The sequence below is a fragment of the Coregonus clupeaformis genome, chromosome 36 (assembly GCF_020615455.1).
Source record: "Coregonus clupeaformis isolate EN_2021a chromosome 36, ASM2061545v1, whole genome shotgun sequence".
Taxonomy (NCBI): Eukaryota; Metazoa; Chordata; class Actinopteri; order Salmoniformes; family Salmonidae; genus Coregonus; species Coregonus clupeaformis.
In genome coordinates, this window is record NC_059227.1 from 26,440,075 (window position 1) to 26,454,070 (window position 13,996).

The following is a 13,996-nucleotide window of genomic DNA, read 5'->3' on the forward strand; positions in this document are numbered from 1 at the left end:
CCCACTGTATATATGGGGGATTGGAAATGATGCAGACAATTAAATTGATAGAAGCTACAATCTACTTGCAATATTAAAGCTGATCCACCCCCTAAAAAAGAAAAATACACACAGATGGGGCTAGTAGCTCAATAGTAGCTAAAAGTAAACAGGTATAAACCCTGTTCTACACAAACATAGAATTGTTAAATCAAATGTATATCCAACAACTGTAAAACCTTTGTCATTTCTTGACTTTAGAGAAACATTTTATAACTGTATAATGCCAAACTCCATCCATTGAAATTGTGCTGCAAAACATGAAAAACATGCTGCCAAGTAAAAATGTTATATTTCCCCCTGCATTCTTCATGTCCAATATATAATTCATGTTGTGTACAGCTGCGTGATTTATGGATAAATAACATTTTGTGGACAGGACATGACAAGGCAGTCAATCTTTGGGATGTTGCCGACAAAATTAAACATGAAAGGCAGAATGAAACTCACAAAATTCTCTCATGGAGAGTCGATAATACAGAAAACCAATGGAATCGCCATCTGCTGGCTTCGAGTTGACTTTTCTTCCCTGACAGTCAACATATCATCTATATTTTCTAATAGCTCGGAGGTAGATTCAACTCACCTTGGAACATAGTAACTGTGTTATGGGTTTCAAAGGGTTAAATTAATCAATCATTGGCACCAACTCTGTGATCAAAGACAATTGCCCAGCTGTTGAGCTGTCAGGTGACATGTCTACTACGTTTCATAGATGCGGTAAAGAGGTCAATGGAACTCTCCCAAACAATGGAAATGCCATGGATACGCATTGGGGAAAGATGCCTTGGGGGAAAGATCCCGAATCTCCTCATTGCCCCTCAGCAACATTACCCTACATTTAGGCAATTGTTTATATGTGTATTTCACACTATGTTGAGGTACAAATCGGAGTATAATGCTTGTGTGGATGTCAACCCCAATACATGTTCATGTCATCATCACCAATCAACTGCATTGCAGTTAAAAACGACTTTGACTACCACCACCAATTTCTGTATGCTAGCTATGCTACCAGCTTATACGAACAGAAGTTAGCATTTAGCAGCTACTTCCTCTAAACCTGAAAAGGAGCAACTTCTAAATGTTATGCAGCGAAAACAGCCAAATATGTCAAAATCGGAAATTAGTAACCACATTGTGGGCCTGTTACAATACATCAATCATGACGGATTTGACGAGTATCTACTTTGTTATATCAGATTTGTCGAATGTGCCCCAATCCAGTATCCTTCTTCCATTGACCTCTTTACCGCATCTATAGCCTCATCGTGAAGCAGTCTTCCCTAAAACCGAAATAAGCTCTTAGAGGGGTTGGAACCCGGTGACGCCATGCAACCCGTCAAACCAATCAAATGCCTTGCTTGGGCAGAGCTCCAAAGGTGCTCACCGGATTAGTGCTGTAGGAGCAACATTGAGGACTAAAAATGTCAACAAGCACTGGTGACAAAACATTGCAGCACGCTGGTTATCATGGCATTTCTCTGCTATTTCGAGATGAGCTAAACCTGCAGCAAGAGGGGAGAAATTGTCTACAATACTGGTCATATCAATATTTTTAATGTTTACATTTCTGAAGTGATATTTGGCTGTAAAGGCTAGCATGTGTGTTTTTTCGCATTGTTTGTAACTTATTTTGTACATAATGTTGCTGATACCGTCTCTTATGACCCAAAAGAGCTTCTGGACATCAGAACAGCGATTACTCACCTTGAACTGGACGTAGAATTTTTCTTTAATGAGTCGGACGAGAGGGATTTTCTCCAGACACCCGTCATTCGCAGTAGAAAGAAAAGGAGATATTGCGGAAGGAGATCGGGGTGCTTGGTAAGGAGCCGGTGACGAGTGGCTAATCTACCTTTGCCATCGATACTATTGGCCAATTTACAATCGCTTGATAATAAAGTGGACAAACTACAGGCACGAATATCCTACCGAGTCGTGGCTGAACGAAGACATGAATAACATACAGCTGGCGGGTAATACACTGTATCGGCAGGATAGAACGGCAGCCTCTGGTAAGACAAGGGATGGCGGTCTATGTATATTTGTAAACAACAGCTGGTGCACGATATCTAAGGAAGTCTCAAGGTTTTGCTCGCCTGAGTTAGAGTATCTCATGATAAGCTGTAGGCCCCACTATCTACCAAGAGAGTTTTAATATATTTTCTTCGTAGCTGTCTATTTACCACCACAAACCGATGCTGGCACTAAGACCGTACTCAATGAACTGTATACGGCCATAAGCAAACAGGAAAACACTCATCCAGAGGCGGCGCTCCTAGTGGCCGGGGACTTTAATGCAGGGAAACTTAAATCTGTTTTACCTCATTTCTACCAGCATGTTAAATGTGCAACCAGAGGGAAAAAAACTCTAGACCACCTTTACTCCACACAAAGAGACGCGTACAAAGCTCTCCCTCGCCCTCCATTTGGCAAATCTGACCATAATTCTATCCTCATGATTCCTGCTTACAAGCAAAAACTAAAGCAGGAAGCACCAGTGTCTCGGTCAATAAAAAAGTGGTCAGATGAAGCAGATGCTAAGATACAGGACTTTTTTGCTAGCACAGACTGGAATATGTTCCGGGATTCTTCCGATGGCATTAAGGAGTACACCACATCAGTCACTGGCTTCATCAATAAGTGCATCGATGATGTCGTCCCAACAGTAACTGTACGTACATACCCCAACCAGAAGCCATGGATTACAGGCAACATCCGCACTGAGCTAAAGGGCAGAGCTGCCGCTTTCAAGGAGCGGGACTCTAACCCGGAAGCTTATAAGAAATCCCGCTATGCCCTCCGACGAACCATCAAACAGGCAAAGCGTCAATACAGGACGAAGATCGAACCGTACTACACCATCTCCGACGCTCGTCGGATGTGGCAGGGCTTGCAAACTATTACAGACTACAAAGGGAAGCACAGCCCCGAGCTGCCCAGTGACACGAGCCTACCAGACGAGCTAAATTACTTCTATGCTTGCTTCAAGGCAAGTAACACTGAAACATGCATGAGAGCATCAGCTGTTCCAGACGACTGTGTGATCACGCTCTCCATAGCCGATGTGAGTAAGACCTTTAAACAGGTCAACATTCACAAGGCCGCAGGGCCAGACGGATTACCAGGACGTGTACTCCGAGTATGCGCTGACCAACTGGCAAGTGTCTTCACTGACGTTTTCAACCTCTCCCTGTATTATCAACATGTTTCAAGCAGACCACCATAGTCCCTGTGCACAAGAACACTAAGATAACATGCCTAAATGACTACCAAACAGTAGCACTCTCATCTGTAGCTATGAAGTGCTTTGAAAGGCTGGTCATGGCTCACATCAACACCATTATCCTAGAAACCCTAGACCCACTCCAATTTGCATACCACCCCAACAGATCCACAGATGATGCAATCTCTATTGTGCTCCACACTGCCCTTTCACACCTGGACAAAAGGAACACCTATGTGAGAATGCTATTCATTGACTACAGCTCAGCGTTCAACACCATAGTGCCCTCAAAGCTCATCACTAAGCTAAGGACCCTGGACTAAACACCTCCCTCTGCAACTGGATCCTGGACTTCTCGGCCTCTGACCGCAAGGCACTAAACAGGGTAGTGTGTACGGCCAAGTACATCACTGGGGCCAAGCTTCCTGCCATCCAGGGCCTCTATACCTGGCGGTGTCAGCGGAAGGCCCTAAAAATGGTCAAAGACTCCAGCCACCCTAGTCATAGATGGTGCGGTCTCATCACTTTAATAACTCTACCTACATGTACAGTGAGGGAAAAAAAGTATTTGATCCCCTGCTGATTTTGTACATTTGCCCACTGACAAAGAAATGATCAGTCTATAATTTTAATGGTAGGTTTATTTGAACAGTGAGAGACAGAATAACAACAACAAAATCCAGAAAAACGCATGTCAAAAATATTATAAATTGATTTGCATTTTAATGAGGGAAATAAGTATTTGACCCCCTCTCAATCAGAAAGTTTTCTGGCTCCCAGGTGTCTTTTATACAGGTAACTAGCTGAGATTAGGAGCACACTCTTAAAGGGTGTGCTCCTAATCTCAGTTTGTTACCTGTGTAAAAGACACCTGTCCACAGACGCAATCAATCAATCAGATTCCAAACTCTCCGCCATGGCCAAGACCAAAGAGCTCTCCAAGGATGTCAGGGACAAGATTGTAGACCTATGCAAGGCTGGAATGGGCTACAAGACCATTGTCAAGCAGCTTGGTGAGAAGGTGACAACAGTTGGTGCGATTATTCATAAATGGAAGAAACACAAAAGAACTGTCAATCTCCCTCGGCCATGCAAGATCTCACCTTGTGGAGTTGCAATGATCATGAGAACGGTGAGGAATCAGCCCAGAACTACACGGGAGGATTTTGTCAATGATCTCAAGGCAGCTGGGACCATAAACCAAGAAAACAATTGGTAACACACTACGCCGTGAAGGACTGAAATCCTGCAGCGCCCGCAAGGTCCCCCTGCTCAAGAAAGCACATATACAGGCCCGTCTGAAGTTTGCCAATGAACATCTGAATGATTCAGAGGAGAACTGGATGAAAGTGTTGTGGTCAGATGAGACCAAAATCGAGCTCTTTGGCATCAACTCAACTCGCCGTGTTTGGAGGAGGAGGAATGCTGCCTATGACCCCAAGAACACCATCCCCACCGTCAAACATGGAGGTTTATGCTTTGGGGGTGTTTTTCTGCTAAGGGGACGGGACAACTTCACCGCATCAAAGGGACGATGGACAGGGCCATGTACCGTCAAATCTTGGGTGAGAACCTCCTTCCCTCAGCCAGGGCATTGAAAATGAGTCGTGGATGGGTATTCCAGAATGACAATGACCCAAAACACACGGCCAAGGCAACAAAAGAGTGGCTCAAGAAGAAGCACATTAAGGTCCTGGAGTGGCCTAGCCAGTCTCCAGACCTTAATCCCATAGAAAATCTGTGGAGGGAGCTGAAGGTTCGAGTTTCCAAACGTCAGCCTCGAAACCTTAATGACTTGGAGAAGATCTGCAAAGAGGAGTGGGAGAAAATCCCTCCTGAGATGTGTGCAAACCTGGTGGCCAACTACAAGAAACGTCTGACCTCTGTTTTTGCCAACAAGGGTTTTGCCACCAAGTACTATGTCATGTTTTGCAGAGGGGTCAATTACTTATTTCCCTCATTAAAATGCAAATCAATTTATAACATTGTTGACATGCGTTTTTTCTGGATTTTGTTGTTGTTATTCTGTCTCTCACTGTTCAACTGTTCAAATAAACCTACCATCAAAATTATAGACTAATCATGTCTTTGTCAGTGGGCAAACGTACAAAATCAGCAGGGGATCAAATACTTTTTTCCCTCACTGTACATATTACCTCAATTACCTCGACTAACCGGTGCCCCCGCACATTGACTCGGTACTGGTACTCCCTGTATATAGCCTCGCTATTGTTATTTTTGCAGCTGCTCTTTAATTATTTGTTACTTTTATTTCGTATTATTTTATATTGTATTTTTTGTGTGATTGCTTTTGGTATTTCTTAAAACTGCATTGTTGATTAAGGGCTTGTAAGTAAGCATTTCACTGTAAGTTCTACACCTGTTGTATTCGGCGCATCTGACAAATACAATTTGATTTGATTTGATTAGAGAAGTAGCTAGCCACAAAGAGGTTTTGAGAAAAGTCTGCTAACCTTGTACGCTACCTAGGTATAACTAGCTAGCTACTAGCTAGTTCAATTTCTCTCACGATTCTAAAGCCAACAAAATGTTAATAAAAACAGCTTGTTATTGACCTAAAAGGTTAGTTGTGTTAGCCCAGTCGCTAGCTTATCCAAGGTCAGTGACACATAGTTCAACCATGTACTGCCTATTTATAGGAACAACTGCAACCTTTTTGCAAGCGACATTGCAAAAATTATTGAAATAAAATAAAATTAACCTCATTTTCATCTCCTTATTTTCAGACTTTACCTAAATTACAAGGTTGGATTTACACTAAACAGTTGTATATGTCAGCACTTAAAAGGCATGTACAAAATCTGTACATGGTTTGCCTTATATACATTGTCTCCTGGTATCATTTTACATTGTGAACATATAGCTCAACATGTAAATGTGTGAGTTTCGCTATTCTCTGCCTCAGATGACAGGTGCCCATAGGCCAGTAATGCCATCATACTGTAGGCCTATGGCTGCCTTGGCGTTGCATGCCCTATCATAAGCTGCTAAATGGATTCACGTAGCTGATATACTGAGAGAGGGTTACAATCAAATAAAAACAGATTGGACATCTTACAGCTAGACAAAAAGGAAATGTTAATTTGAGAATACATCACAGAAACAGACACATTAGCAACAGAACACCTTCCCCTTTTATTGCAGGATTGTAATATGTGATTAATCAACATTGACACTAGTTCATTTTGACTAATAGCTAAAGAATTAAAACAAGTTTAAACACTTCATATTCAAAGAATCAACACTTCAAAATGTAAATATTAGATATCTTAGTCTAAACAACAATAGATAATTGAGTAGTAACAAGTAAACTATTATTACTAAAGCATCATTTCAGGTGAACAAAAAAATCTCCATACCAGCGGTGGCCAACCTTGGTCCACTGATCCGTGATCTAGTGGGTGAGCAGACTTCTATTCCAGCCGAGCAACAGCACACCTGATTATCAACACATTAGGTTTGATAAGTTGAATCAGGCGTGTTATTGCTGGGCTGAAATAGAACCCTGCACACCCAGCAGGGTTGGCTTGCTCCAATTGTAACAGGTTTATACATTTTGTGTGATGTTTAACCTTATTTTTGTATACAATGTTTGCTAACATAGCTAGACCTACACATATAACCCATGGTATATAGGATCCAACTGTAAGGCAGCCGACCATAAGGCGTTACAGAGGGTAGTGCGTACGGCCCAATACATCACTGGGGCCAAGCTTCCTGCCATCCAGGACCTATATACTAGGTGGTGTCAGAGGAACGCCCCAAAAATTGTCAAAGTTCCATTTACCCAAGTCATAGACTGTTCTCTCTGCTACCGCACGGCAAGCAGTAACGGAGCACCAAGTATAGGTCCAAAAGGCTCCTTAACAGCTTCTACCCCCAAGCCATAAGACTGCTGAACAATGAATCAAATGGCCACCCGGACTATTTACATTGTTTTTACACTGCTGCTACTTGCTGTTTATTATCTATGCATGGTCACTTTACCCCTACCTACATGTACAAATTACCTCGACTAACCTGTACGCCCGCACATTGACTCTGTATTGTTATTTTATTTTGTTACTTTGTATTTTATTTTTTACTTTAGTTTATTTAGTAAAGATTTTCTTAACTCCATTTCTTGAACTGCATTTTTGGTTAAGGGCTTGTTAGTAAGCATTTCACTGTTAGGTCTACACCTGTTGTATTCGGAGCATGTTGTGATGTCACGAGAGGCTACACAGCTTTCAGCGGGATTGCTCAAGTAGTGCAAGGAGACCAGGTTCAACCAAAACAAGGATTTTATTAAAGGTCTTGGGAAACTAACGAAAGTATAACACAATACTGTTCTCTTGTGGCTCTTTAAGGGTTAACAGTTCAGGGATGTCTCTTCCACATCCAAAATCATAATTCTCACTCGCTCAGATAACTTTTCCCCAGCCTTACTGTAGTCCACGTTGCAGCTAGTGGCCAACCCAGCAAAACGTCCTTCCAAATGTCCCACACGTATTTCCACCGGTGCATATATCCAAAGGTGAGTATTTCCCAAAGGTAAGTATCTCCAAATCCTTATATTCCTCATGGAAGTGGACGTGCAGCACTCTTGTCCTCCAGAGAGCCCAGCTTGGAGACCGTGTCTCTTCCCTTCAACAAACCTTCAGCTCATCACCTCCTGATTGGTTTCAGCTGCGTGGGAAGATTGGCCATAGAGGGTTGGAGTTCCCGACCATACCAGCAGATGGAGCCATAGCTGTCTGGGTTTGCAGCCATCTCAGGGGGATGTAACGTCCCTCCAGGACACAGCCTCTCGTGACATCACACATCCCCCTCCCTCGGGACCGACGTCCTCGTCGGGGTAAAGGCAGCGAAGAAGGCATCACGCCGGGAGAGGGCGTCCGCATTGCCGTGGTGCTTGCCAGACTGCTCTCTCTTCAACTCCTCCAACTCTAGGACCAGGGACTCCGCCTCCTGTTGTCTCTCCTTGAGTTTCTTACTGAACGCATCAGCCTTGGTTTTAGCAGAGTTTAGCTTCTGTTGAGCAGCTTTCAGTTCCTTCTCTCTCTCTGCCTCCGCATTCTTCATCTTGTTCTCCAACACCTTGTACTTCTCCTCTGCCTTCTTCTGGACCTCCTTACTACTGCGCAGGGTCTCCTCACACTCCTCGATGGTCCTGCGCAGCCTCTCCAGCTCCTCCTGTTGCTTAGGGAAGGAGCTCTGTTGGAGTTTAGCCTGGAGGATATCTAACTCTTCTGTCTTCATGTCTAACTGTTGCTTTAACAAACGATACCTCTCAGCGGTCCCCCTTCAGACCAGACAGTTCTTTGTCCAGATTCTGTAGCTCCGTCTCTGTGTCGGTCTGGGCACCTGCCATCCCTATCCGAGCCCGGGCGGGAGTGAGTAACTCGGAGGATTGCACCGGAGCCTTCCCAGGATGAGTCTTGCCTCTCCGTTTCCGAGGTACTCGGGTTATCCTCTCCTGAGACTCTCTCCAGAGTGGGTAAAAGGCTGGGCAGTCTCGTCCAATTAGGACAGGGACGGGGAGGGAATCAACCACCCCCGCCGTCGTGTGTATGGTTCCCCGTGTGCTGGTCATTGTAAGTTCAGTAATGGGGTATTCTCTGGTGTCCCCATGGACACAGGAAACTGGGAGGACTTTCCCCGGGGTCAGACACGTTGGGCCCACCAAATCCGTACGCACCAGGGTGGCCCGGCTACCAGAATCCAGTAAGGCCTCCACATCATGGTGATTCACAGTTACCGGGCAGGTGGGGGGTCGATCTGGGCCGCCATCTACGGCTCCCAAGAGCGAGGCAACACGGTGTGTGGGTGCTGAGCTGGAGGACTCCGCAGTGGGCATAGGTTCATCGGCTGGTTTCCCACACTGCCAGGAGATATGTCCCATCTCCCCACACCGGTAACACTGTCGAGTTTCCCCCTCCTGGTGTACTCTTCTTGGACCCGCCTGGTTTCTGGCTCCCCCTGGAGCCGGGATAAGTCCTGACGTGGCTGGGTTCGAGACCTTGGGGTCCTTTGGACGGGTTCTTCCCATTTGTGGTGGGGCCGCACTCCTGGGGTCTTTTCGGGAAGCATTCAGCATCTCCGCTGTGGCCTGGTACTTTTCCACAGCTTCCACGGTCAGATCAGCCGTGGTCAAGGCCTGTTGACTGATGAACCGTTTTGCCTCATAAGGCAGGGCGCGTAGGTAACGATCCACCACAACGGCCTCCACCACCGCCGCTGCTGTATTCCTCTGCGGATCCAGCCATTTCCTTGCGATTCGGACAAGTTCATGCATCTGCGCCCGAGGAGGTTGGTCTGGTTGGAAGGTCCAACTGTGAAAGCGCTGGGCCATACCAAACCTTGTGAGTCCATATCTGCTGAGGATCTCAGACTTCAGGGCATCATAGTCAGTAACCTGGTCAGGGCCCAGGTCCCGGACAGCATTCAGCGCTTCCCCGGTTAGGAAGGGGGCTAACAGACCAACCCACTGTTGCTTGGGCCAGGCTTCCCTAGTGGCCGTGGCCTCAAATGCATGCAGGTATGCCTCAATGTCATCGGTAGCTCCCATCTTAGATATAAAGTCACTTGCCTTTATTGGGCGGGTATTTTGGACCACCCTCTGTCTCTGCAACTGCAATTCCTCTGCCTTCAGAAGGTTGGCTTTCTTTTGCTCCTCCAAGAGAGCCACGTTTGCTTGCATCTGGGCTTGCTGGCCAGCAACAAGGGCTTTCAATATGTCCTCCATTTCAGTCGGCGGGGAGCCTACGGCCAACTTGGAAAACTGGGTGATCAAACCTTCGGTATCCTCCTCTGACATGCACTATTAACGCTTGAGCGTGCCCGTATTCTCCACCATCTGTGATGTCACGAGAGGCTACACAGCTTTCAGCGGGATTGCTCAAGTAGTGCAAGGAGACCAGGTTCAACCAAAACAAGGATTTTATTAAAGGTCTTGGGAAACTAACGAAAGTATAACACAATACTGTTCTCTTGTGGCTCTTTAAGGGTTAACAGTTCAGGGATGTCTCTTCCACATCCAAAATCATAATTCTCACTCGCTCAGATAACTTTTCCCCAGCCTTACTGTAGTCCACGTTGCAGCTAGTGGCCAACCCAGCAAAACGTCCTTCCAAATGTCCCACACGTATTTCCACCGGTGCATATATCCAAAGGTGAGTATTTCCCAAAGGTAAGTATCTCCAAATCCTTATATTCCTCATGGAAGTGGACGTGCAGCACTCTTGTCCTCCAGAGAGCCCAGCTTGGAGACCGTGTCTCTTCCCTTCAACAAACCTTCAGCTCATCACCTCCTGATTGGTTTCAGCTGCGTGGGAAGATTGGCCATAGAGGGTTGGAGTTCCCGACCATACCAGCAGATGGAGCCATAGCTGTCTGGGTTTGCAGCCATCTCAGGGGGATGTAACGTCCCTCCAGGACACAGCCTCTCGTGACATCACAATGTGAAAAATGAAATTTGATTTGATTTAATTTGATTTACCTATATTAGTCTCTTGGGACATTCATTGGGAGCTCTCTCTTAATTTGCAAACAGGCTTTCACAGCTTTCCATGTCTGAGTACAGAAAACACCACAAAGAAACAGGCTTCATTACACTCAAATTAGACAGCACTGAATATTATCTTGCTATTATCTCTCTGTCCTCAAAGTTTTCCCCTCTAGGGACTGGAACTGGATAATTTGTTCATAATGTCCTCCCACAAAATTACTTGCCCAATCCAGTAGCCTACACTCTCCGTTTACTGACAGCTGGAGATGCAATTTCACCCACTGCCATGGCCGTTATCTACAAATGCATTTGGAGATTTTGTTTTTAATTTACAATCATTACATGAAGATAGCTAGCTAATATAAAGTTAGCTAACTGATTATATTTAATTCACTTAGCTAAACAGGTGTAAAGTCAGCTAGCTAGTTAGATAACTAGCAGCTCAGTTGAGTTAGCCTACAAAGTGGCCTACTGTAGCCAGCTAGCTAGTTAGCTAGTGAGCTAATAATTCATCGTTTTTTTACATTTTAAAAATGCATTTCCTGACTTGAATAGGTTTTCCCACTTCCTCTGTTTTTGGGTCCTTACAAAAATGAAATAATGGGCAGCCAGTAGCCATGTGGATGAATGGAGACAAGGCAAAACGTTTTTTGTCACCAGAGCTGTTTAGAACGCGTTGTGATGTTTGACTTTACCAGCGTAATTCACTTTTAATTTCAATAAATATAAATCGCAAACTGTCGGCCACACTTGATAACTTTAAAACGAGCAGTTGAAACCAACTCTCTACAAAATGGGACTCACATAACACACAGCACCCCTTCTATGGGCATGTGGGGAGAGGGTTCTTGAAATTTAACATCCAATCAAAATCTTGCTGCTGGGTGCCAGCGGACCATTTTTGCAATACAAATTCTCCAGACCTCTAAGGGAGGTGTGACACCTACTGATTTTGGAGGTATGGCAACGCAAGACCACTGCATATATATGAAAGCATGTAGAACAATGTGACAGATACCTCACAAGATGTATAAATCTGAAGTATCCATTTAGAACGTCTGCTGACCACCAAATATGGTGATGAGAAGAAGTCCAGTGGCGGGAAGAGGGAGAAGATAGAGCTAGATGAAATTTGGCCAACATTCTGCTTATTTTCTGATCAATGAAACGTTCAATCTGAAAATAGATTTATGTTCCCAAAACTATAATCTGTTACCAACAGAGTGCACTACATTTTGTAGACTTTACCCTTTCTAAAAGTTTACATAAATGGCATTGTTTAGGAGTGCCAGTGCGAATTTAGTTATTGCACATGTGCACTTCCAACATGACACCAACTTCACAGAGTGAACGAGCCAATAGGACACACTTTGCGTGCGTGCAAAGAAATAGTGTAATGCTGAATCAGTATTGAGAGTGAGGATGAATAGTCAGAGGAAATTACTGTGGTTGTCAGTACATGTGTCTGAAAGTCTCAAATCACTGCAAGGAAGGAGAGGTGAAGATAAATGTAGACAGAATTAAGCATAGAGCTCTGCCGTCCTGGAAACTGAATAGAAATGTGAAGTAGCATGGAAATGTAGGCTACTTATCCAGATCAGTCTAGTCGTTGCGTTTTGGACCATTGCTAATAAACCTTTGTGTTTAGGGAAAATATATAGTGAAAAATGCATAGACTGAATATAAAGTACTCTAGAAAAACAAGAACGTTGAAATTCCCTGATAACACAGGAAGTATGAGGGCAGCAGTGTTGGGAGGAGCAGTACGTGGTTCCTAGCCATCTCTCTCCGAGCTGCTCCGGGAGACGCATTCTTTATTCAGGGTAGGGTCGGGTAGGAGGGACCTGAGCGACGATGAGAGAGCGAGAGACGAGAGAGCGAGAGAGAGAGCGAGACGGAGGTGAGCAGTGCACTGCACACACATCACTATCAACGGAATTCATTTTAGTAAACATCTCTCTGCGATTCCGAGCATAGAAGGCAAGTTTATCATCCCCAAAACAACCCGGACTCTGGGGGGATACATTGGCAAGCGCGTGTTCACTGTTTCGGGGCCGGGGGACTGGGAGAAGTCGGTGCTGCCTCTGGTGCCTATAGTCCCGCTCTCCCGCTCTAATGCATTGTCCAAGGTTTTGAGGTGGGCTGAGTTGAGCGTAGTCATAGATTGAGCTGCATGCCCCGGAATAGCAGAAAAGTGCGGACAGAGCAGAAGATTCCCGACTCAGGCAGCATGCTGTCCGGTAAGACCCACGGGTGGCAGGGCGCTCGGAAACGATTCGCACAAACAATACCGAATGGCGCTGGATCATTGCGCACGGTCATATTCTAGGATTGCATGAAGGATAAAGAAAACAGTTGAACATGTTAAAGGGGCATACAATGAATATGGATAAAGCCTCATCTAAGGTAGGCTACAGTAGCCCAAATGTTTTATAGCAGCATAAAGGCTATAAAAACAACTATACTACAACTTCTTTAAATAGTTTATATAGAGTTCTAGTTTTGTAGGCTATATGAGTAGATTGAACTAGATTTGATTTATTATGGATATATTAACACTGAAGCATTGACATTGTTAAGAGCTATGGTGCTAATTTTATTCCCAGCAAAGCTGCTGCCTAATATATTATATTATCTCGACAACCCTCTGCCATCTCTAAAGGAAATATGGTCAACTTGTAAATTCTCATTTCGTTTTTTGTCATTTATTTATCAGTTGTAAAATGTATTAATCCATTAATTAGATGTCAAAGATCAATGCTTAGCTACAAAGCCCACAGTTTTAGATTTTTGTTTTTTTGTTCAGAGAAAAGCAAAGCCTCCGTTTGCATTTGCAATCTCAATGCTCAGCATGGCTCTCAATCCCCCTTTGTAATAATTCATTCAATTGAACACCACTCACTGGGCTGCCTTTGAAGTAGCCTACACCAGATCTGCTTCTTATCGCCTTTTAAATACCCTATCCTTTTAAAACTTTTAATTGCGTTTCTGTCGTTTAATCCAATCCTAATCGGCTTGAACCTGGCCGCGATATCACTTAGTTCATCAGCTGAAAAACGTTATTCTATCTGTTCACACAAACACCTTCCCAAAGTCCATTCGTAGTTGGTTCAAAGGAATTTCATTGAAATTAAGTGGAAACAACGTTGATTCAACCAGTGTGTGCCCAGTGGGTTGGCAGTTGGCTCACAACTTGCCCTGCAGAGTTGCTTGGTCTG

The 13,996-nt window shown here is 44.5% G+C and overlaps 1 protein-coding gene across 4 annotated transcripts in view; it reads left to right on the forward strand.

The window, feature by feature from the left end:
• Window positions 1–13,996, forward strand: part of LOC121552195 (leucine-rich repeat transmembrane protein FLRT2) — a 41,301-nt gene that overhangs the window by 19,859 nt on the left and 7,446 nt on the right. The window contains exon 1 of one of the 4 annotated variants that reach the window (XM_041864921.2): window positions 12,600–12,678. The exons of 1 other annotated variant lie outside the window; for it this stretch is intronic. The gene's annotated coding sequence lies outside the window, so the exon portion shown is untranslated. 2 more of the 4 variants (XM_041864920.2, XM_041864923.2) reach the window with 2 other exon arrangements.